We start from the raw sequence: 13,210 nt of genomic DNA on the forward strand, positions 1-13,210 counted from the left end.
ATAATAGTCGGCCAGGCGCAGTGGCTCACACCTGTAATCCCAGCACTTTGGGAGGCTGAGGCGGGCGGATCACCTGAGGTCAGGAGTTCAAGACCAGCCTGCCAACATGGAGAAACCCCGTCTCTATTAAAAATACAAAGAATTAGCCAGGTGTGGTGGTGGACACCTGTAATTCCAGCTACTTGGGAGGCTGAGGCAGGAGAATTGCTTGAACCTGGGAGGCAGAGGTTGCAGTGAGCTGAGATGGCGCCACTGCACTCCAGCCTAGGCAACAAGAGCAAAACTCCGCCTCAAATAATAATAATAATAATAATAATAATAATAATAGTCTTGAGATAATCCCATGAGGACAGATAGCAGCATCACTACTCCATCTACGGAAGAGAAGATGGAGCCTCAGGGGAGCCAAGTTCCAACCACAAAACTTCTCACTGTTTCAGTCAGCTTTACCCTGCACAACTAGCTAGTTGCAGAGTTTGTGGCATCTGAGCAGATAAATGTTTTAGCGTGTGCAGGGATTGTGTTGGTTGTTGTTTTTATTTTTTCAGGGTCTCCTTAACTCACGGAGCATGGGACACTCTGCTGTAGCTGACTATTACCATGCAGGAATGTAGGTCCAGGTCTTCCAATTTTTTAAGAGAATTCAGACATTTCTATTTGCACACAAGGTCTGATATTTCGATGTTGGTTCATCTGGAAAAAAAAGAAATCAAAACATTGTGTGAACTAGGTACACTGGCCGTCAGTGTGAGACGTCTGCTTTAGCTCTGTGTACTTGGCCTAGAGTCCTCATCTCTTTTGTCTACTTCCCTCCATCTGAATCATTTGCACTTTCAGGGGGGAGTCTTGCAAATGAAAGATGGCAAGGGAAACTTGGTTTTTGTTTTTGTTTTTTTTTAGCATCCAGAATTGTGGTGAGCTTGATAGTAGGTAGCTGGAGGGTGTGGGGGCAGGGCAAGGAAGAGCAAGGAAGGAGGGGGAGACGCCTGCCACGGAGAGGAAATGAAAGCACAGAGCTGACAGCACTCTTAGTAAATATTAAATTGTAATGAAACAAAGAGTAATAGGCCACAGAAACTGCGATAAGAATGCCAGTCATTTAGTATATTTCAGCATGCAGCTGGGTACCAGAGCTTAACACATCTCTTCTGACATTGCAGACAGTTTCACTATGCTAGGAACAAAAACCTGAGTAATAAATAAAAAGCAAATGTTTTTGCTATTAAAGAAATAAATGAATGGTAGAATGAGAATGACAAAAGAATGAAAGAAAGAAATTCTATTTCCATCGTTCTAAATAGATGTTACATCGCATGACCAGATAAGAGTTCATTAATTAGCAGCAAGAGATTTTGGAAATAACCATAGTATAAATGGTCTCTGCTTTGCATTTGGTAATGAAAGTGCTTTGAATGTGACACTTTAGTAATTCTGACATAATATTTCTTAGTTTCTATTGTGTACGAAGTACCAGGCACTGTGGGGAGAGGCAAGGGAAATGGGGGGGTGTAATCATTTCTTCTGAGCAGTTTACAGTCTAGTGGTATTAGATTTTCAGGAAGGACGAAGCTCCCCCCAAAAGCCCATGTCAAATCTTAAACAGTTTCAAGCAATAAAAAAGCTATGTGCTAGATACCTTTTCCAGAAAACGTATCACTTTGCATTCATCTGACCATAATTCAAACCACATTTACCAAAACTCCGGTTACTCTGTTATACAGTCACTTTGCTTTTATGTTTCTGTAAGAAAATGCAAAGAATAGCATTTTTTTGGAAACATCTTTAAGATTTTTTTTTTTTTTTTTGGAGACAGAGTCTTTCGCTGTCGCCCAGGCTGGAGTGCAGTGGCGAGATCTTGGCTCACTGCAACCTCTGCCTCCTGGTTCAAGCGATTCTCCTGCCTCAGCCTCCCGAGTAGCTGAGACTACAGGCACGTGCCACCATGCCCAGCCAATTTTTGTATTTTTAGTAGAGACGGGGTTTTCCCATGTTGGCCAGGATGGTCTCGATCTCCTGACCTGGTCATCCACCCGCCTCGGCCTCCCAAAATGCTGGGATTACAGGCGTGAGTCATGGCGCTCGGCCAAGATTTTTTTTATAATTAATTTTCTTTTTTTTAAAGAGATGAGTTCTTGCTCTGTCACCCAGGCTAGCATGTAGTGGTATAATCATAACTCACCACAGCCTCGAACTCCTGGGCTCAAGTGATCCACTCACCTCAGCCTCCTGGGTAGCTTGTGACTATAGGCACACACCATGGCTAATTTTTTATGTTTTATAGAGATGGGGTTTAGCCATGTTGCCCAGGCTGGTCTCAAACTCCTGGGTTCAAGCAATCCTCCTTCTTCAGCCTCATAAAGTGCTGGGATTACAGGTGTGAGCCATCATGCCTGGTTATCTTTAACATTTTAAACAATAAAATGCTGTTTACATTTATCCAATCTTAAGGCTCTCTGAGTCTGGGCTGTTACTGGATATGGTGATCCTTACTCCTAACCCATCCTCCTTTCTTCCCCCTCCCTTCTTTTTATATTATACTCACACTATCATGAATGTCAGACATATTTATTAAAAATGCTATCACACCTCTCTTTCCATTCTTTTTCCCTTTCAATACAGCAGGCCTGTCCTCAAGTTAGGGAGTCACACCTGTTCACTTCCCAAGCCTGACAGTAATCATTAGGAAGCACACTTCAAAAAAAAAAAAAAAAAAATACAGTGGTGGCAGTACCACCCAGTGAGAAGAATGAATTCCAAATGCTGTCAAAATAAAGACTGGTTTGATTAATGCCAGCATTCACTTTATTTTCATGGCTTCCCCTGCAGGGTCAAAAAGAGCAGCCCAGGGCCAGAGAATATGTGTTGACGCTAAGGGGCACCTTTTAGCAATGCACATTTTTAAAAGTAACATCTAAGTTACTCGACATGTTATCAAGAGATTGCCTTATATCTATCAAGAAGTTTTAAGGCTCATTTCCTACCAAGACATCCCCAGTACCAAATTTCTTACTCTCTCTTCTGTGACAGCTACAGTATCAGTGATGTAATTAATGCAGCATATATTTGAGCTGTCTATGACATCTGTGGAAGTCGAACCCTATTTTCCAGACAGACACAAAAATCATATGGCTTTTAACCTTGTATAAAAAATTGAGAACAGGTGATCAATATTCTTGAAGAATCATAAAAACTCAGAACATTCTAAAGAATAAGTACCGTTAAGAAAAGTTGATGGGAAATACTAAGCTGAAATCAAACAAGTGACTGTATTTAAAATCACTTGGTTTGCCAAAATAGTTAGAAGAGAAGCTTTGAAATGTTTCCAAGAAATGAAAAGTGTTTGAGGTGATGGATATCCTAAATGCCCTGATTTGATCATTACACATTGTCTGCGTATATCAAAAGAAGTACCCCATAAATATATACTATTATTATGTATTGATAAAAATTTTTTTAAAAATCACTTGGTTTGCATTCTATCCCTTAATCTTTGTGAATCTTGATATCATCTATATGTTTCAGACTACTTCCTTACATCTTCTCAACCATTTTCAAAGCTATTGTGGCGCTTTTAGGAAGCCAATAAAACAATTCTTAGACTTGCGTGCAGCGAAAGAACAGAAAAATACAAGAGCTTACTTGGTCCAGCTGGACCTCTTGTTTACTTAAATAAAAATAATAAGCTAATCTGTGTTGAAGGTAGAATCCATTGAAATGTCACAAACTGACCTTGCTTTATCTTTCTCGACAGTGTTTTCTCAGAAATCCCTACCATCTTTTTGTCAATTTACAATAGTCAGAGAATTCTTTTATTTTCTTTCTGTGAAAATCAGTAATTGGTAATATTTAATAAATATAATAGGTGTACCTGACATAACCTTAACATTTGACATCTACATTTTAAGTCATTCAAGTTACATTACGTCAACTAAAAGCCCATGTTTTATACTGATTTAAAAAAAAATTTAACTTTATATCATTTAGTAAATTATCTCAGGTTTATAAAAATAATAATTATTAAGCCCAGGGTGGTGTCGCATATCTGTAATGCCAGCTAAGTCTGGAGACTGAGGCAGGAGGATAACTTGAGCCTAGGAGTTAGAGTCCAACCTGGGCAACATAGGGACACCCTCTCAAAAAAAAAAAAAAGTGGAAGGGGAGAGAAAAAAATTAGTTACCGTTGTAAACAAATTTCTTTGACAATATCATCATAAGCAAATTGATAGGCATTTTCAATTCGGGATCCTTGTGTATACTGAATGTGGGAGGAAAAACCCTGTGAAGCATCCCCTCCCCCTGCTTCTGGTCCAAGCTTTTCTTGTGGCTCAGTGGCTCTAGGTTACGTCCATGTGGCTCTGAGCCAACAGAAATGCCTATGGAAAGGCTGTCCTCAACAGAGGGCTGTCTGCCTTTGTGAAAGACGAGAAGACAAAGCCTAATACAGTGCAACTTCTTTAGAACGTTTTCCAGGGAACTGAACATTTTGAATGTTGTACGTGGGAAAACATGCGCCGTGAGAGCAGCACAATGACGGCATTTCACTGTACTTGCACTTGCCAGGCATTCCAGCGCGCCCTGCCTACGAGGCTAACAAATGGGCTTCAACAGGAGATAGCACAGGCTCAGGAAAGCTCTCCTACCCCACCCCCTTTTGTGCTTACACAAAACGGTCAATTATGGCCTTCTGAAACAGAGGCCAGGTCTGTTCTCAAATACCATGCTTTGGAGGAGGTATGATTACTTAAGCGAGTTCAGGTGGCCTAGAGAAAGGCAAAACAGTACCTTTACAGACTGCAAAACAACGCTGAAAGCATGAACAATCGTCTCTGAAGGAAGGTAAGCACACAGCTTGGGGTGAGTATCCTAATCTCTAAAGACTGGGAGCAGAAGCTCTTTTACCTTCCCTCTTTGTGCTTTCTCTATTATATGCTATTCCGTTACATGCTATCATATCATGGTTCACATATTTGAAACCCTGTCTTTGTATTCATTTAGATTTATTTCAGATTATACAGAATCTCAGGCCACTGAGGACCAGGTAGGGGGGCAGGCCATTCTCTTTGCCTTTCTTCCATTGTGCTGTGTAGACCCCAGGGGCAGCGCTCTCCATGGAACTGGGATTGGGCAACCTCACTGTCAACTACTGGCTCCAGCCTCGTTACTTTTCTGCAGAGTAACTTGTTTGGTATAGCGCAGGAAATTCTACTTGGCCAGGGTTTTCAGTTATCTAAGAGCATCTCGGTATTTTTCAGATTACCAAGAATCTGTGGCAATGTGACTGTGACTCAACAGATAAAGCAACCAAGATAGATGGCTGATGGAGACTCTGTGTTTTCTAAGCGTGTATGATAAGCACTAGGAGATAAAAAAAAAAAAAAAAAAAAAAAAAATCAATCAATGGAACAAGGCAGGAATGAGAAGAATGTTTCTACTTTAAAATCTAGCATAAATTTTGCCCTTAAAATCAGAGAAAATATAAAGAATCCGGAAACTTTTAAAATACAAAATCAAGAAAAGTCTTGCTTAAATAGATGAGTATATGGTTTAGACACAAATAAATGTATGTATGTGTGGGGTTTTTCTTTTCTGTTAGGATTAAGTAACTTTTTGGAGCAAATTTATTTAGAAGTTGATTATTCAGTTTGTGTATAAAAATCTACTTTTTATAATTCTTTTAAAAACTATAAAATGCACAATATTAGATTAAAAAAAAAACACAAATAATATTTTTAACTTCTCTCAATGCTAGGTTCTAGAGCATAAGTGGTCTAACAAAACTGATCAAGTCCTGGTCACTGAAGTGGAGTGCCCTAAAAGGCCTCAGAGAATACAGGAATGAAAGAATGAGGCAACCAAAGGTCAAAGTCTGGATAACTTCCAGCTCTTTGTCCACCCACCCCGCCTTACCACACCTCTTATGGATCAGCCATTCTTCCACCATGCGATGGGTTGTACTGAGTCAGTTTTGATGCTTAACAGGCTGAAGCAGCACTATAAACGGCTGAAAAGGCTGGGCGCAGTGGCTCACGCCTGTAATCCCAGCACTTTGGGAGGCCAAGGTGGGTGGATCACTTAAGGTCACAAGATCGAGGCCAGCCTGGCCAACATGGTGAAAGCCCGTCTCTTCTAAAAATAGAATAATTAGCAGGGTGTGGTGACATGCACATGTAGTCCCAGCTTCTTGGGAGGCTGAGGCAGGAGAATCGCTGGAACCAGGGAGGTGGAGGTCATGGTGAGCCGAGATCATGCTACTGCACTCAGGCTTGGGCAACAGAGTAAGACTCTGTCTCAATAAAAACAAACAAACAAACAAACACGAACAAACAAAAAAACACCAAAACTGAAAGTTCAATATTTAACATTCTTGCTCTTAAAATACTCCCAGTGCTGCTGAGGACTTCTCATTGGCTCCCTGTAACCTGTATCACTACCTCCTGGTGTTCATGCCCTTTGTAATGCCCTCCCCTTCAGTGTGAGCTGGGTTTTGTGAACTTGTGTCTAGCAAACACGATGGGGCAGAGGTGATGAAATGTCACCTTTAAGATTAGGTTACAAAATAACCATGGCTTCTGTCTCAGGTGCCCTCTCATTTTCTCCATCTGAAGGAAGCCAGCTGCCCTTTTGTTTTTGAGACAGGGTCTCACTCTGTCACCCAGGCTGGAGTGCAGTGGCGCGATCACTTTCATTGCAGCCTCGACTTCCTGAGTTCAAGTGATCATCCTGCCTCAGCCTCCCAAGTAGCTGGCACATACCATGACACCTGGCTAATTTTTGTAGATAGAGTTTTGCCATGTTGCCAAGGCTGGTCTCAAACTTCTGAGCTCAAGTGATCTGCCCTTCTTTGCTTTCCAAAGTGCTGGGATTACAAGCAGGAGCCACCGTGCCCAGCCTCAGCTGCCATGTTTTGAGCTGCTCTATGGAGAGGCACATAGTGCACTCCAATACCCCTCCAAGGAACCAAATCCTGCCAACCATCATGTGAGTGAGCCTGGAATCAGATCTAGCGTCTTGAGTCTTCATGTAAAACCTTAGCCCAGGCCGGGCGCGGTGGCTCACACCTGTAATCCCAACACTTTGGGAGGCCGAGGTGGGCGGATCACGAGGTCAGGAGATCGAGACCATCCTGGCCAACACAGTGAAACCCCGTCTCCACTAAAAATACAAAAATTAGCCGGGCGTGGTGGCGAAGGCCTGTAGTCCCAGCTACTCGGGAGGCTGAGGCAGGAGAATGGCGTGAACCCAGGAGGCAGAGCTTGCAGTGAGCCGAGATCTCACTCCAGCCTGGGTGACTGAGCAAGACTCCATCTCAAAAAAACAAAAAAACAAAAACCTCAGCCCCAACTGACTGCTTGCCTGCAATCTTACGAGATCTTGGGCCAGAGGCACCTCGCTGAGCAGTGCCCAGATTCCTGACCCACAAAAACTGTGAAATGATAAATATTTGCTGTTTTAAGCCACTAAATTTTAGAGTGATTTGTTATTCTGCAACAGATAATGAACATCCCAGTTTTGTTCAGTTTCAGCCTTCCATCTCCTGCAGGTTGCCTTCTCTCGCGCTTTCTCTCTCATAGCTATTCCCACCCCCACATTCTTTTTACTTCTTTTGTGCAAAAGTTTAAAACTATCTCCTTTAGGCTGGCCCTTTTAGGCTATGCCCTATGGGCTTCTCCTCCTTCACTTTCAATGGCCTAAAAACAATAAAGAAAGGTTTCAACCTAAGTGAAACTTTAGCGCTAGCTGTTATGAGAACAATTTTTTCAACTTATATTAAGAAAGTGAGTTATCCAAAATAAATAATGTATCTATGACTTCATCATCTCAAAAATACCTTCGCTTTTGTACATTTTATAAAGTTGAGATTAAAAATCTTGATTAAATAATCAACTGCTTGAGTAATTGAACTTTTTATAGTGATTATACAAATTATTTTCAAATATTTTATCTGGAATATTTTTATCTTTGGCCTACCATTTTATGTGGATTGTTGCAATATACTCTTGTGTGAGATGTGTCTACATCTGAAATCCTCAAATTTGCAGCCTTCTGGGCTCAGCTATAACTTTTTTTTTTCTTTTTTGAGACAGAGTCTCACTTTGTTGCCCAGGCTGGAGTGCAGAGGTGCAATTTCCGCTCACTGCAACCGCTGCCTTCCGGGTTCAAGTGATTCTTCTGCCTCAGCCTCCCAAGTAGCTGGGACTACAGGCAGTCGCCATCACAATGACCCATTTTTGTATTTCTAGTAGAGATGGGATTTCACCATGTGGGCCAGGTTGGTCTCACTCCTGACCTCAGGTGATCCGTCCACCTTGGTCTCCCAAAGTGCTGGGATCACAGGCACAAGCCATCGTGCCCAGCCAGCTCAGCTATGACTTTAACACCCTAAAGAAAATGCCTTGGCCGGGCACGGTGGCTCAAGCCTGTAATCCCAGCACTTTGGGAGGCCGAGACGGGCGGATCACGAGGTCAGGAGATCGAGACCAGCCTGGCTAACACGGTGAAACCCCATCTCTACTAAAAATACAAAAAACTAGCCGGGCGAGGTGGCGGGCGCCTGTAGTCCCAGCTATTTGGGAGGCTGAGGCAGGAGAATGGCGTAAACCTGGGAGGCAGAGCTTGTAGTGAGCTGAGATCCGGCCACTGCACTCCAGCCTGGGTGACAGAGCGAGACTCTGTCTCAAAAAAAAAAAAAAAAAAAAAAAAAAAAAAAAAAAAAAAGAAAATGCCTTGTGCCACCCTTGTCCCATTCATCACCTTGAAAAATGTTATACTGGAGGTAACAAATAACTTAAAATTAAAATTAGGCTTTTCCTCCTGGATGTCTGGAGCACAGAAAAACCCTCATGAACTCCCCTTCCAGGGCTGTGTGTCCCTCCCCACCTGCCCCCATTTTCCCCACACTCTTCTTGTCCATCTTGCTGTTTTTTTCCCCCAGTTCCAAAGTTCCCAAATTCATTCCCCACCACAACATTATTTCTCCTTAATACAGGGCCTTTTGAGTTGATTTTGTTTAACTTCTCCCATGTAGGCTGTGTGATAGCGGGGAGGGGAGGGGCCTCCGCTTCCAACACAAAGGAGGTCCCAGACCCATTTGTGTTTTCTTTTTCTTTCTTTTTTTTTTTTTTTTTTTTTTTTGAGATGGAGTCTCGCTGTGTCACCCAGGCTGGAGTGCAATGGCTTGGTCTCGACTCACTGCAACCTCCGCCTCCTGGGTTCAGGCGATTCTCCTGCCTCAGCCCAAGTAGGTGGGACTACAGGCACCGCGCCCAGCTGTGTTTTCTTTCCCAGATGTTGTCCTCCCCTTCAGCTCAAACTTCCTTGCCACTGAAAATAACATTTTAAAAATCTTATACTAGTATGAGTTTAAATAAAATGATTAAGTTTAAAAATCTTGATAAAATATACAAGAAAAGTAATTTTCTCATTGAAATCCTGCTGAATTTGCTAAAAAATGAAAATTTTCTTTTTTTTTTTTTTTTTGAGACGGAGTCTCGCTCTGCCGCCCAGGCTGGAGTGCAGTGGCCGGATCTCAGCTCACTGCAAGCTCCGCCTCCCGGGTTCACGCCATTCTCCTGCCTCAGCCTCCTGAGTAGCTAGGACTACAGGCGCCCGCCACCGCGCCCGGCTAGTTTTTTTTGTATTTTTTAGTAGAGACGGGGTTTCACCGTGTTAGCCAGGATGGTCTTGATCTCCTGACCTCGTGATCCGCCCATCTCGGCCTCCCAAAGTGCTGGGATTACAGGCTTGAGCCACCGCGCCCGGCCAAAAAATGAAAATTTTCAAAGTGAAGTATTTTCTTAATCCTGGCCCAAATGCTCATAAGCCAGTTTATAATCCATTTCAGGTAAAAGGTAACAGCTGTTTTTATGTTATAACTATAAGACTCTCTTTGGGGATCAATAGTCATATATTTGTTCGTTTTATGGCATGGAAAATGAATGGCAAATATTAGGAGGTTATGTCTTCTCTTTCAACATCAAAAGCATGACCCTGAAACTAATCCTGGATTGTAGCCTGCTGTAAATTGTGCTTAGTCGCAGGAAGCTGGATGAAGAGGAGACACTCAATTCCAGGCATTGGGTCTAAGGAGGAACTGTAGAAGAGCTTATGGAAGAATACATAGTAATTCTAGATGACACTTAATTGTATTTTTTAAAAATGTAAATATTTCTATTCCACTATGAAAATGCATTTCCCCAGGAAGGTAAGAAGGGTTGGTTTCTAGCTGTGCACTGGGGAAACATTCCCTCTCTGCTTCCCTCTTGGCAGCTAATTGTATCCAGTGTTTTCAAAGGGAGTCGGAAGTTTCTAGGGAAAATAACTTGAAACACATTTGGTGAACCGGATGGGGGATAGAAAATAGGGAGTTAGTGAGGGAGAAGGGTGCTGATGAAAGAAAATTTCCACAGGTGCATTTTGCTGAGCGGTAGAAAGAATTCATGAGGAGCAAATAATAAGAATGGCATGGTGCACTGGATTCAACAGAAGACCCGAGGGTCAGAGTAGAGGAGTTTTTAAATCAAAAGTATCTAGGCTAGGTGCAGTGGATCACGGCCTGTAATCCCCGCACCTGGGGAGGCCAAGGCAGGTGGGTCACTTGAGCCCAGGAGTTGGAGACCAGCCTGAGCAACACGGCAAAACTCTGTCTCTACTAAAAATGCAAAAATTAGCCAGGCATGGTGGCACATGCCTGTAGTCCCAGCTACTCAAGAGGCTGAGGCACAAGAATCATTGAACCCGGGAGGCAGAGGTTGCAGTGAGCAGGGATTGCACCACTGCACTCCAGCCTGGGCAACAGAGTGCGACTGTCTCAATAAAGCAAAAACAAAACGAAAAAAGTACCGAGTGAGGCCCTAGCCAGTCAGCAGTGTGCTTGCTAAATAATTAAAAGAGTTATCACCCAAAATTTTGTGTTGTTTTGCGTGGGCCAAGAAAACCTTCTGGAGACCCTCTAAGTAAGCATCTCATAGTGGAAGTAACTTTCTTCCCTTCTTGTTGAGCCAAGGAGTCCAAGTCAGAATGGCAATACAGAGAATGGAACCGTAGCCAGAAGCCCAGTGGCAGTTGAGTGATCTGGGGATCAGAGATTAACAGAATTGGCCGGGCGCGGTGGCTCAAGCCTGTAATCCCAGCATTTAGGGAGGCCGAGACGGGCGGATCACGAGGTCAGGAGATCGAGACCGTCCTGGATAACACGGTGAAACCCCGTCTCTACTAAAAAAAAAAAAAATACAAAAAACTAGCCGGGCGAGGTGGCGGCGCCTGTAGTCCCAGCTACTCGGGAGGCTGAGGCAGGAGAATGGCGTGAACCCGGGAGGCGGAGCTTGCAGTGAGCTGAGATCCGGCCACTGTACTCCAGCCTGGGCGGCAGAGCGAGACTCCGTCTCAAAAAAAAAAAAAAAAAAAAAAAAAAAGAGATTAACAGAATTTCACTTTGGCCAATGGCCAGTGTAGAGAAGTGCTCCACTGGCTTAGATAAAACATGTTTGAGCAGCAGCCAAGTTAAAACTTACAGAGCAGCAGCCTCGAAGAGAGCGAAGAGGGAAGCGTGGGCATCCGGAGCCTCCAGATACTTGAGCTAGTGGACGGAGGAGAGGAGACATTTGAAAGGAGGTTGATTTTTTATAGTTACAGGGGTGGGAAAGATATTAAACTAGGAAACTATTAGGATTGAATGATATGGTCAGCTCATTTGCACTCACAGGCCGGGAAGTCGCAGTAGCCTACAGAGGGAATAGCTTCTAACTATGGTCAGTTTTTCATATGGGAGAATTTCAATCATGTAAAAATAACATTTTGAAAAACATGTTTGTTGAAGATCAAATTTAGATTTAGGTTATTAAGACCCCGAAATAATCAGCCAGATTTGGGAATCAACATTCTCTGTCGTTAATGTACAATAGGGCAAAACTTTGACCCTAAACTGTAGAACTCACCTCTTCAGTGAATCAGGGTAATAATTCTGTGTCATTTTAACACTATTGTGCAGATAACAAGAAAACTTTGGGGAAAGTGTTTAGCACAGTGTCTGCCACATAGTAAGTGTCCAATTATATTTGTTCATCGATCAGTGAAAAAGCCTTCACCAGAAAATTAAACTGGTGGGAGGAGAAAGACCACATAAAACACTAGAGCAATCTCCACGGGCTTTTGATATCCACAACACCATGAATGAGATGACAGTTTCTTTTACAAGGCAGAATAGAGAGAAAAACATTCCAAACTGAGAATCAGGAGTGTCGGGGTTTTTTGGTTGTGGTGTTGGTTCTATTTCCCCTGGTACCTTTGGTTAACTCCTCAACTAACCTCTCCCGATGTCAGACAGCTCATGGGAAAAATAAGGGGTTCAGTCGCAGTAATAGGTAAGGTTGCCTTTAATGATAACAACTCACACATTTGTAAGATATGACCATTATTGCTTCTGTAACACTGGCTTTAAATTATCTGTTGTTTTTTAAATGTGTAGTATAGCAATTACAGGATAGCAATTATAATGTTTGTGTATTTAATTTAAAAAACTGTGTGTCCATAGAAAAAGCCTAAGTGTTGCATCATCCCCAATTAAATTAACTACAACTGGGGGAAGTTGGGTTGATTGGCCCGACAGAGAATAGCACCACGGTACTCCCAGCGTCACCCTACCCAAATTAGAGTTAAATGAGCCAGAGGAAGACTACAGACTCTTGTGAACTGGTGTTGCAAATTAAAACACAAAAAGAAAAGTTATGATGGTCGCTGTTTAAATTTGTATTAATCATCTATGTTTTTTCAGGGAAGAATGGGGTGGGTGGCAAGGATGCAGGGGAAGCATGATGAGTCCAATATTACAGCTGATATTTATCGAGTACGTACCATGTAGCAGGCACTGTGGCAAGCATTTTACATCCATTATCCCAATTGACTTATAGGTAGGCACAATGATTCTCATTTCGTAGAAAAGCAACCTGCCAATGTTACTCAGAAGAGTTGTTGGGATTTGAAGCCAAGTCTGTGGCTCTATTCAGTGTGTTTTCCAGATTATTTCCTGAACATAGAATACATGGAAAAGACATATAAATATGTGGTACTAGGCTGAGTGTGGTGGCTCACAACTTTGGGAGGCTGAGGTAGGAGGATAGCTTGAGGTCAGGAGTTCAAGACCAGCCTGGGAAACACAGTGAGACCTTTTCTCTACAAAATGTACAAAATTTAGCCAAGTGTGGTGGTACACACC

The 13,210-nt window shown here is 42.7% G+C and overlaps 1 long non-coding RNA gene across 1 annotated transcript; it reads right to left on the minus strand.

The window, feature by feature from the left end:
- Window positions 1–496: 496 nt before the first annotated feature.
- LOC105488641 (uncharacterized) lies at window positions 497–12,973 on the minus strand. The gene is made up of 3 exons (XR_011620865.1): window positions 12,850–12,973; window positions 11,511–11,575; window positions 497–693 (listed from the first exon to the last, which is right to left on the minus strand). It is a non-coding gene; the product is annotated as an uncharacterized lncRNA (long non-coding RNA).
- Between the last annotated feature and the right edge of the window lie 237 nt (window positions 12,974–13,210).

The sequence above is a fragment of the Macaca nemestrina genome, chromosome 3 (assembly GCF_043159975.1).
Source record: "Macaca nemestrina isolate mMacNem1 chromosome 3, mMacNem.hap1, whole genome shotgun sequence".
Taxonomy (NCBI): domain Eukaryota; kingdom Metazoa; phylum Chordata; class Mammalia; order Primates; family Cercopithecidae; genus Macaca; species Macaca nemestrina.